Below are 11362 nucleotides of genomic sequence, written 5' to 3'. Positions count from 1 at the left end.
CGTGACAAGCTCGGCTGTAACATGTACACTATCCACTGTAGCAATTTCAATAGGCTCACACTACACTACACGGCATAAAGCCTCCCTTTCCAAATCCATACATTATTTACAGACATCTATGTTACTTGCCTGCTGACATGTCCAGCTAATTCATTCAAGCACAATGTGAAATTCTGGCTTATTCCGTGCTCTCATTTATAGACTGCAGGCGAGTCTATTCATTTGTGTGTTCTTTGTAGGGATGCACTGAATACACAATTCTGGATTTGGCTGAACCCCCAAATCCTTCTCGAAAGATTCCCACCCCCTTCTGCCAATCCCTTGTAAGCTATGCCTTTTGCCGGTTGCTTGCAGACCCACCTTCCCTCCTGCTCTGCCTCCGATGTTTGTTTGCAACGCACCCTTCCCCACCAACTGCTCAATTATCCCATACATTGGGGAAGTTGCACCCCTCATGTTGATGCATCTTAGTCAGTTGCCTACATGACCCTGTTCCAGAGTTCCCCTTACACTTTGAATCAAAAGCCACAGTTGACTTGTTTGCCAAGTGAATCAGAAGTTAATGCCTTTAATGACCACAGGCACTAGTAGTGACATCATTTGCACACAAGCCCGGTAAGAAGATCATGCACTGTAATATGCATTTGATTTTCAGAGTTGCCAACTCCGATCGAAAAAAGGATGGAGTGCATCTTGACCCTCCCTGCTCTGTCCTGACTTCACCCTGTTCTACCCTGGCCATGCTCCATTCCACCACTACCATGCCCCTTGCCATACACACTGCTTCACTACTTCACTACTTTGGATGGATATTGGAGGACTTTGGGCGGTGACTATATGCATTTAAGTGAGATGGGTAAGTTCAGGTATAAAATTACTGACAGCAGGTGATGGGCCTATTATTGTGGGTGACCAGGTGAGGGAGGTTCATATCAGGATGACAACCAAAAAATACAGGTGAGTTGACATTTTTGGATTTGTCAAAACAGGCTTTTGAGCCCATATCGGTCAGGATCTGGAGTTTTCCGTAGAAGGGGTCTTTAAATAATTTGGATCACATGGCCCACGCACAATCACTATCAGTGCTTCTGCTACAATAAAGTAATATATTTCCAATACCAGCCCTATTTATTTGTTATTTAGTTTGATATTGCACCTTTAATGGTAAAATAATATGAACCCTGCTTAAAAGAAAGGTATATTTAAATGTTGTATTACACTGAAGATATCTTTGGCTGTAAATGTATTGAGCCATCTTGGCTTAGGGTTGAGACTATAAAAACTTCTACATGGTCTGGTACTAAACCAAAGTTTGCCAAGCTGATTTACCTTTGTCCAATCAAAACAGTCTTAATTATGAATACATGAAAATATACGATAATTTAAGGGGTTATTCACCTGCCAAACACTTTTTTCAGTTAAATTGTTTTCAGATTGTTCCCCAGAAATAAAGATCTTTTTTCAATTTCTTTCCATTTTTTATTTTTTACCGTTTTTCCAAAATCTAAGTTTAAAATGTAATATCCCTGTCTCTCGTGTTTGAGTCTGGCAGTTTATTAATTCAGGTGCAGACTCTAAACTGTTACAATTTTGCAACATAGAAACTAATATCACTTATTCAGGTTATATAACCCACTAGTCAACCTGAGTTTTTCTTTGCGTGTGTTTATGAGATGTTATATAAAGTAACTGCATCTTTTACAGATATTAAAATACAGGCTGTAAAAAGTGGACCAATTTTTTAGAATTCTAAATAATGATTTTGTTTAGCAAAACTAGCACAACTACATAGTCTTCCATTTAGGCATAACAGTTTATGGGGCCCATTTACTAACAATTGGATTTAATTTTTTTTCATTTTTCCTATTTTTTTTATTTATTTAGCGTAAAAACCATGAAAACCTCTCATATAAAACTTAGCCAGGTAAAAGTTGTCAAGGTCCTATAGAAATCAAGGGAGCTGTGCATATCCGATTGGACCATTTTAAATCATTTCCGACTTTTAAAGGTTTTCAAAAAAAATTTCTGCTAGGAATTATCCGAAAAACTAGAATTTGTAGAGGTTTTAGAGGTATTCATATTATTCAGTGCATCATTCAGTGTTATTTTCTGTTCATACTTCTTATTCAGTTCTTGTAATAAATGTCATGACATTTGTGGTTTTAGAGAAAGTGAGTTTAGCCGTGGTTTCAAAAACCTCTAAAATCCGACCTTTGATAAATAGGTATCCACATGCCATAAACAGGATATATAACTCACCTATGATGAGTTGATAATTGATGATTTTAATGGGTGCGGCATTAAAACATTGTTTTTCTTTGTTTTAGGATGCCTGTAGTTGGGCTTCTACAGCATAATCTTTGTTAACTTACGCTTATATCAATTTAAATTCAGTGGGTATATACATACATGTATATACCCACCCACCCCTTTATACTAATGGTGGTCCTATGCTTTTAAATATGGGCGTTGGTTTTTTTTTTGTATAATCTGTTTTTATTGCAAGAGAAAGGCAATATAAATCAAACATGACAATTATGGAGACAAAGACCACAAGGAAGTTACACAAAAATTCACATTTAGAACAGGTTAATTTTCACAAAAGTCAAAGTAGCAAAAACACAATCCTGAAAAGATCATCTCAGCAAATGAGTAATGTAATACAAAATAAAAATTCCGATAACAGAGAGATAAACAATCCAGTTGCAGCATAGTAACCAAGGCAATGAACACATAACCTTGTAGATAAACACCTTTCCCTTCAAATAAAAAGGTTTAACTTGATGAAAAATAAGAAAGAAATCGTAAAGAAGAAAAATCGAAAGAGGTAGAGTAGCACAAAAGCCAAAGAAACAGAAAAGAAAAAGAAGAAAAAGAGGCAGGTATGCTCAGACGTTCCCAATCTATATGACAAACAAATATAAGGGCAACAATGAAAGGTAAGAGAAAAGCTCCACGTCCGTCAATCAATGCGGCTGAGCCTCTTGTTCCATAAACAGTACCCAAGGGGCCCAGGTCTTAACAAAATGATCCTGTGAACCATGTGCAAAGCTTAGTAACTCCTCCATGCGCATGATAGACCCCACTTCAGCCCACCATTCTGCAACTGTAGGAGGAGAAGTAGAACGCCAATGGCGAGGGATCACCGTTCTAGCTGCACTGAGACAAAAACCCATAAGTGATTTTTTATATTTGGAAGGAGATCCAGGCAGCATGGATAGAAGGCCTATAGCGGGGTCGGCACCCAGGTCTGCACCAGTAAGGTTATTAATCGTTTGAAAAATAGTCGTCCAAAAAGGCTGGAGGGCTGAACAGAACCACCAGATATGGGATGGAGAACCAAGCTCAACGCCACATCTCCAGCATACGTTTGACACAGAAGGGTAAATTTTATGCAAAATTTCAGGACATTTATACCATCTGGATAAAATCTTATAATTCGTTTCTTGCGATTTGCACGCTATGGAAAACTTATGTGTTAAAGAGAAACATGTATTCCATTGCTCTAGTGTATATTCAGTTCGTAATTCTTTCTCCCATTTAGATGTATATGTGGGCAAGGGAGGTACTCCCATCTGGTCTGTGAGATGATATAATCTAGAAATCAAATGTCTAGCTGGGGATTTAAGCGTACAAAGAGCTTCGAAAGGAGTAAGCGATGATTGTCGCAGCACTCTCCTTTGAGAAGCCATAAGCCAATGACGTAGCTGATTATATCTAAACCGGAGCAAAAAAGAGTCTGGTTCTCCAGGACAAATGTGTGGTAATGGTAACAAAACCTCCTTATCCAAGACCTGTGCGCAAGTAAAGCTTTCATTATACCTTCTCCCAAGAAAGCCTGCACTCAGCATGCCGGGAGCAAAATTTGGGTTGCCAATAATAGGGGTAAGAAGACCCTCACGTGAGATCAGAGAAGGAGATTTAAGGAGGTATTTATCGGTTCGAATCAAAGTCTCCCTACAGACTTTGGGTAAGGTAGTGGAAGAGGGTCTACGAGAAGGATGGAGCCACCATAGTGCTTGCAATGGTCTATTAGTTATGAGTTGCTCAAATTGTATCCAGGGGCGCTCCGCCAATGAGGCGAGTTGAGGCACTCGCCTCAGGCGGCAGCGCCCCCCTGGTTACCAGGGGCGGCAAAAATGCCGCTCCTGGTAACTAAGAGCCGAATTTCCGGTTTTCAACCCGGAAATTCGGCTCTTCTAGTGCAGAGCGCGCATTAGCGACGTGGACCCTCCCCTACCCAGTCAGGAAAAGTGAGTACCATGGGGAAGGGGGGGGGGCGGCAAAACAAAGCCCGCCTCAGGCGGCGAAATGCGCAGGATCGGCCCTGATTGTATCCATCGTTTATGCAGAGGGTAGTAAAACCATTCCACTATTCTACTCAACATAACCGCTCTCAGATAACTATCAAGATGTGGAAGAGCTACACCCCCCTGTGATTTAGGTTTAATTAATGTAGATCTAGGGATCCTAGGTTTAGTATCTTTCCAAATAAAAGAACCAAATGCGGCCTGGAGAGTGTCTAGAAAACGTTTGGGGGGTGCTTCAGGTATAGTTTGAAAATAATACAAAATTCTGGGCAAAACATTCATTTTAAGTAAGTTAATGCGGCCAAACCAGGACAGTGGGAGAGATCGCCAACGCTTCAAATCCATCAAAATTTGAGACAATAAAGGCGAATAATTTATAGATGAAAGAACAGTGAGGTCTGACGGAATATGAATACCCAGGTAACGCAAGGAAGTGCGATTCCACTTAAAAGGGTAAGTAGTTTGCAAAACCTGTTGCAAGTGAACAGGAAGGGAGACATTAAGAGCCTCAGATTTATCAAAATTGATTTTATAGTTACTGAATCGCCCATATTCTTGAAATTTTTGCATCAAAGAGGGAAGAGAGGTGATAGGTTGAGTGACAAATACTAAGAGATCATCCGCATACAATGCAAGTTTATGATCAATTCCCTTAATGCATACACCTGTAATATTTGGGTCATTACGAATAGCAATAGCTAGATGTTCCATCACTATAGCATATAAGAGAGGGGAAAGAGGGCAGCCCTGCCTAGTCCCATTACTTATAGAGAAGGGGTCCGAAAGTTGCCCATTAACTCTAATCCGAGCCTGAGGTTTGTTATAAAGAGCCATAATACGGAGAATAGCCTTAGGGCCCATTCCTATTTGAAGTAGAGACTCCCTGAGAAAGGTCCAGTTGACCCTGACGAACGCTTTTTCAGCATCCGTCGACAGGGCCAACATGGGAAGATGAGAGCGTCCAGCATAATCAAGAATCGAAATAGCCTTAAGGGTATTATCTTTCGCCTCCCTAAATGGAACAAAGCCTACCTGATCAGCATCAATTAAGTGTGGTAAAAATTTTTTGAGTCTTTCCGCTAAGATTTTTGCATACAATTTAATATCAACATTTAGCAAAGATATGGGTCTGTAGCTGGCACAAGATAAAGGGTCTTTACCCTGTTTAGGGATCAAAGAAATATGTGCTTCTAACATTGCCGAAGGGGAGCAAGGATTTGTATCCAAATTGTTAAATGCTAGCAGAAGTGTATCTGATAATTCCAAGTGTAAGGCTTTGTAAAAGGATGCCGGAAACCCATCAGGGCCGGGTGCTTTCCCTGGAGGAGTAGTTCCAATGGAAAAACTCAATTCCTCCTTAGTCAGTGGAGTCTCTAAAAAATCTATATCGTCTGGGAAAAGACCAGGCAGGGCTGTCCGAGATATGTAGTCCCTAAGCTTTTCTACAAAAGCCCCATCTGAATTAGATGTATGGGAATTAATATTGTATAGACCGGTATAATAGGCATGCATTGCCTTAGCAATTTCTTGGGTTTTATGGACTACAAAATCTTTTTGAGTTTTTATAGCAGAGATAAACGAGAGCCCTTGTTTTTGTTTAATTGTTTTGGCCAAGAGTTTACCAGCCTTATTGCTATGTTCATAATATAGGCACTTACAGTTCTGTAAAGCTGAAATAGATTTTTTATTTAGCTCTCCTTTTATCAATTCCCGCGTAGCTGTGAGTTCCGTCAGCGTCTCACCATCCAACGTATTTTTATGCTTTTGTTCTAAGAAAGATGCCTTATTGAAAAGGTCTGTGAGGCGCTGAGAGAAGGCTTTTTTAAGTCTAGACCCATGTTTAATAAAAACACCCCTAAGAACCGATTTGAGGGCCTCCCATTTTATGACCGGGTGAGATGGATCCAATTGGTGGGTTTTGACAAAAAATTGCGTTTCCCGTATAATTTCCGTCAGACACTCACTATCCCTCAAAAGTGATTCATTAAGTCGCCAAGTCCATGATTTACGTTCAGCAGATGGAATAGCTAACGTTAAGAATAAAGGGGCATGGTCAGATAGAATTTGCAAACCAATAGAGCAGGCCGTCATCCATGGCAAAGCAAAATGAGAAAGAAATAAATAATCAATACGGCTGTAGGACTGGTGTACTTGGGAAAAATATGAATAATCCCTATCAGAAGGGTGGCAAACTCTCCAGCTGTCCATTAATTGATTATTGTGAAACAACAGTTTAATACGCTTTAAAACCTTATAAGATAGATTAGTTTTACCCGAGGATGAATCCAGTTTCGGATCCAAAGCAAGGTTCAGATCACCCCCTAAAATAAGTATTCCCTGGGAGAAATTTTCAAGCTTGGACACAACCTTTTCAAGAAAAGTACATTGATTTTGATTTGGCGCATAGCAATTAGCCAACGTAAACACATGCCCTCCAGTGTTAATCTTTAACAGTAGATATCGGCCATGGGGATCAATAAAAGAATCAATTAAAGTATATTGAAAGTTTTTATGAAAGGCTATCGCAACACCCTTACATTTAGCTTCAGGATTGTCGCCAAAATACCAATCGTGATAATATCTATGTCTAAAATTAGGTCTGTGACCAAGCTTAAAATGTGTTTCCTGCAAAAATACCACCATAGCATGTTGTTTATGTAAACCTGTAAGGATTTGTGACCTTTTCATCGGAGAGTTGAAACCACGGACGTTGTAGGAGCATAACTTCATTTCAGCCATGATTGTCTCCTAGTATCAGCATAATCAAATGGGAACGACTGAGCAGAAAGAAAGAGAAAAGAGCAAAAAACATTAACAACAATGTTTCTAAAATAGAACAAAACTGGTTGAGAGTACAACTGCAAGCAGTCGAGAAATCTGCGCAGAAACACACAATAGAACAACAATGGTCTAAGCATTCCTGAGTCAGATTCTGTGGCCTATGGGGGGGTCGTAGCTGGTTCAATATGGGGTGCATTTTGTGAAAATCAGATGCAATAGAAAAAAAATACGAAGAGAAAAAAGATAAAAAGGGGGGAGAAGAAAAAAGAAAAAATGGAGTTTCCGTTACTCCGTAACCTTAAACTAAGCCGTATAAGTATGGGAAACATAACTTTGAAGTTCGACTACAAAAAAGTAGAACAAATGACACACGATACCAAAAATAGAGCAAACCAACTAAATGTTATGGCTTAATGTCCAGGAGCTGGTCAGGTATTCAGGATACGCTTTTTCGTTGGGGTGGACTGACCACTTCTCGGGATATTGCTTTTCGTGGACCTTTGCGAAGAATTCTGATTTTGTTGAGGGGCCCTTGCAGATGGAAACCAGTCCCAAGAATCACAGTCCGCAACATCGATGTGGGGTAAACCCAATCCCTTCAGAAATTGAGGGATATCTTTAGGGGATCTCACTGAGAAAGATTTACCATTACTAACAACGATCAGAGCAAAAGGATACCCCCATTTATAGCGTATAGAGCGTTCTTTGAGTAAATCCAGAATAGGTTTCAAAAGTCGACGTTGACGGAGGGTATTTCTGGAGAGATCCTGATAAAATCTGACCATGGAACCTTCGTACTCCATATCCCCATGATCCCTGGCTTTGATCATAATCGTCTCCTTCACCTTGTAAAAATGAATTCTGCAAATTACATCTCTGGGAGATTCAGAAGTTGCATCTCTGGGTCTCAGTTCCCTATGTATCCTGTCAATTTCAATAGGAGTGTCATGTGGCACACCCAACAATGAGTTAAACAAAACAGTAGCAGATCTGGACAGGTCTTGGGGCAAGACCGTTTCAGGCAAACCCTTGATCCTGACATTATTCCTCCTGGAACGATTTTCTTGATCGTCCAGCATGTTTTGTAAATAAGTAAGCCGTGTTTCAAAATAAGGAACATCTTTTGCCACATGTTTAATGCCAATTGTATTGGCTGAGACCGATTTCTCCAACGCTCCATATCTTTCGCCCAGTTGGAGTAATTCTTCATGAACAGCCGAAATTTCAGATTTCAGAGTCAATTCCGTATGGGAGATGAGAGCCACAATGTCCTGCCTAGAAGGTAATGAAAGTATATGGGATCTCAATTCCATATCCACTAAAGGGTGCGGCCCCCCGGCCTGAGACTGGGCAGTATGTTCAGGGGACAGAGTGCTTTGTACTCCAGGCAAGTCAAGAACAGGGCCACTCACAATACCATCTAAGGGAGAGACAGTAAGTGAAGGTATACTTGCGATTGGATGGAGGGTCTCTGCACCACCGTCATCTTCGGGCCTAACTGGCAGTTGGAGTGACGGAGCCATCGATTGCCAGTCGTCACCACTGTCCCAGCTCGGTGAGGATTCGTGAGGTAAGGGCTCTGGTTGCGAGAATAGATGCTTACGCACTCTCGAAGCATGTTGTTGCTGCTGCGACACATCTATAGGCGTCCCGCGACCATCAGGAGAGTGGCTTTTGGCAAGGTGCGTAGGAGGAGGGTGGCTGCAAGATGGCGCCTGATGCTGCGCGTCTCGTGGCACATCTGAGCAGGAAACCGAACGGCGCTGAAAATATTTTGCGAGCTGCGTCTTCTGCTGTTGATCAGGTTTCTCCGGGCTTTTCTTGCCTTTCTTTTGTTTCCCCATAGCGAAATATTAGGTAGTCGAGCTAAAATTGCTGCTTTTAAATGGCTTACGGAACGGAGCTCAGGAACACACATCTTCACCCCAGCATGTCCAGGCCACGCCCCCCTATGGGCGTTGGTTTAAGCAATCTCTCTCTCTTAAAAGCCCTTGCTGGCGGGGGAGGATTTAGCTTTCAGATTGAAACCAATGCACAACACACATTGTGTACAGGTAATGCTATTATGCAGAGAAGTATCTTTTTATATTGTGACCTGAGTTAAGTAAGTTAGGGACCGCCATATGGGGTTTACCTTGACGTGGTATGGTGGCTTTTCAACTTTATGATCATAACTTTGTAACTAAAAACCCCTGTTTTGTAAACATATGCATTTGCATTTATATTGAATTACTTATGAGACAGGGGCCCAGGGAAGTGCATTGTAAGTAGCACTTCCCTTATACTTAAATATATTTTGTATTAGCCTTAAGAGTGCTTCCACCACCCCCCTAGATTTTTGTATATACATACATGTATGTATTTATTAGTGGTGTTGGTGAAATTGCTTGAAGTGGCCACTTTTTATTAAAAATGTCTAAGGAAGCAAAATTAAGACAAGAGATCCTCTATTTTTTTTAAATAAAATATTTTTAACAGTTACAAATTGTAAATATAATCCCACTTTCTGCATTCTGTCTTTTGATTTTTTTTGGAATGCAGGAGATGATGTCACTGACATAATTATGTTGAGGATGTAGCTTCATTGTATTAATTCACCAGTCAGAACCTGGCAAAATAGATTTTGGTGAAAAGAGAATTAAGATTTTCACATTTTGATAAATTAGCGGATTTACGATTGTTCGTCTGAGAAAAAGTCTGCCTGGTGAAACGCAGCGAAAGTTCTCCAGCAACAAAATAATTTGCTAGCGTAGTGTGTTGCTCGTCTTTTGGTTATGGGTGAAATTGTCTTTTTAGCGAAAATTCTTCACAACAATTCGCTCTTTAGTAAATGTGCCCCTTTATTTCAGAATACTGGAAAGCAAAAGAGAAGGTAACCTTGCTTTGATGTTTGCTTTCAAATTCTTTAAACGAAGATAGATGTTGCATAAACAACAGTATTAACCATCAGATAAAGTGGAGTAACTGAGAGGAAAATTAATTACATGCCTTATAATAAATTACTCACTGTTATAACTGTAAAACATTATTTATATTTACTTTTCAAAAACTGATATCTTGAAAATGTGCTTTGAACAGTAGATAATACACAACAATATACACCAGTCAGTTTGATTTATAACCTCTTCTATTTCCATGGGCTTTAGTATGATTTGCAAATTGCTTTGATATACATTGCATGCCTAAATGCCCAATGTTTCTCTCCAAGCATTCTCAGGATTTATATCCCAAATGTATTTTAAATTATAATAATACACTGCAAAATTGCATTAATTCTTGTTTAAAATATAAGTAACATTTTCTGTTTATTTGTACATTATGTGCCATCAGTTTTGTTGATTGCAGTTACAAAGGGGCAGATTTATTAAAGGTTGAATTTCGAAGTTATATCAAGTTTCTTTAACTCTAATAAATTTGAATTTACTCACAACTGGAATGGGAGGTTATTTATGAAAATAACTCGAACGTTTAATATTCGATCAAATACGAACAATCCAAAAATTCGAATCAAAATCAAATTGAGTTTTCCTCTGAAAAAAAACTTGAATGTCAAGAAGGCAATTAGCATCTTCAAATGGTTCAACTGACCTCTGCTATTGACTGTAAATGGAATCAGCAGGTTTTTAGGGGAACATTCAAATTAGAACTGTTTCCAGAGTCGAGGGGTGATAAATCTCACATTCAAATTCAAATTAGAGATTGTAATTTGAAAATCAAATTTGTGAGTTTTGACCAAAAAAAATTAAAAATGTTTTTTTGTTAGTTTGGTATTAAAACAGAAAATACCATTTTGTCTGCCCACAAAGTTCACACTTTGTGGGCAGATAAACGGGTAAAGCACCATTTTAAATGCAATTTGTTCATGCAGATCCTATTTAATTTTTTTTTCTGTATATTCGCTACTGTGGTTTTTCTAAATTTCGTTAAAACTCAAAAAATGCAAGATTTATTAGGGGGCATATTTATCAAGAGTCTAATTTCTAAAACTTCGAAATTCGAATTCAAAAAGACCAACCAAAATTACGTTTTTTTGGTTGAATAGGTCAGTTTTCGATAAAATAAGTCCGTAATCGACCGAATTCGAATCATACAATCGAAGGAATAGCGCATTCGATCGAATTAGATTCAAAGTTTTTCCCAAAAAAACTTGGATTTTTCAAAGTCCGCCAATTGACTCCAAATAGGTTCTAGGAGGTCCCTCATAGGCTAAAACATCAATTCGGCAGGTTTTACATGGTCGAATAGTTGAAGTCAAATTTTTAAAGAGACAG

This window comes from Xenopus laevis, chromosome 2L, assembly GCF_017654675.1.
Source record: "Xenopus laevis strain J_2021 chromosome 2L, Xenopus_laevis_v10.1, whole genome shotgun sequence".
Taxonomy (NCBI): Eukaryota; Metazoa; Chordata; class Amphibia; order Anura; family Pipidae; genus Xenopus; species Xenopus laevis.
Note: the sequence above shows the minus strand (reverse complement) of the source record.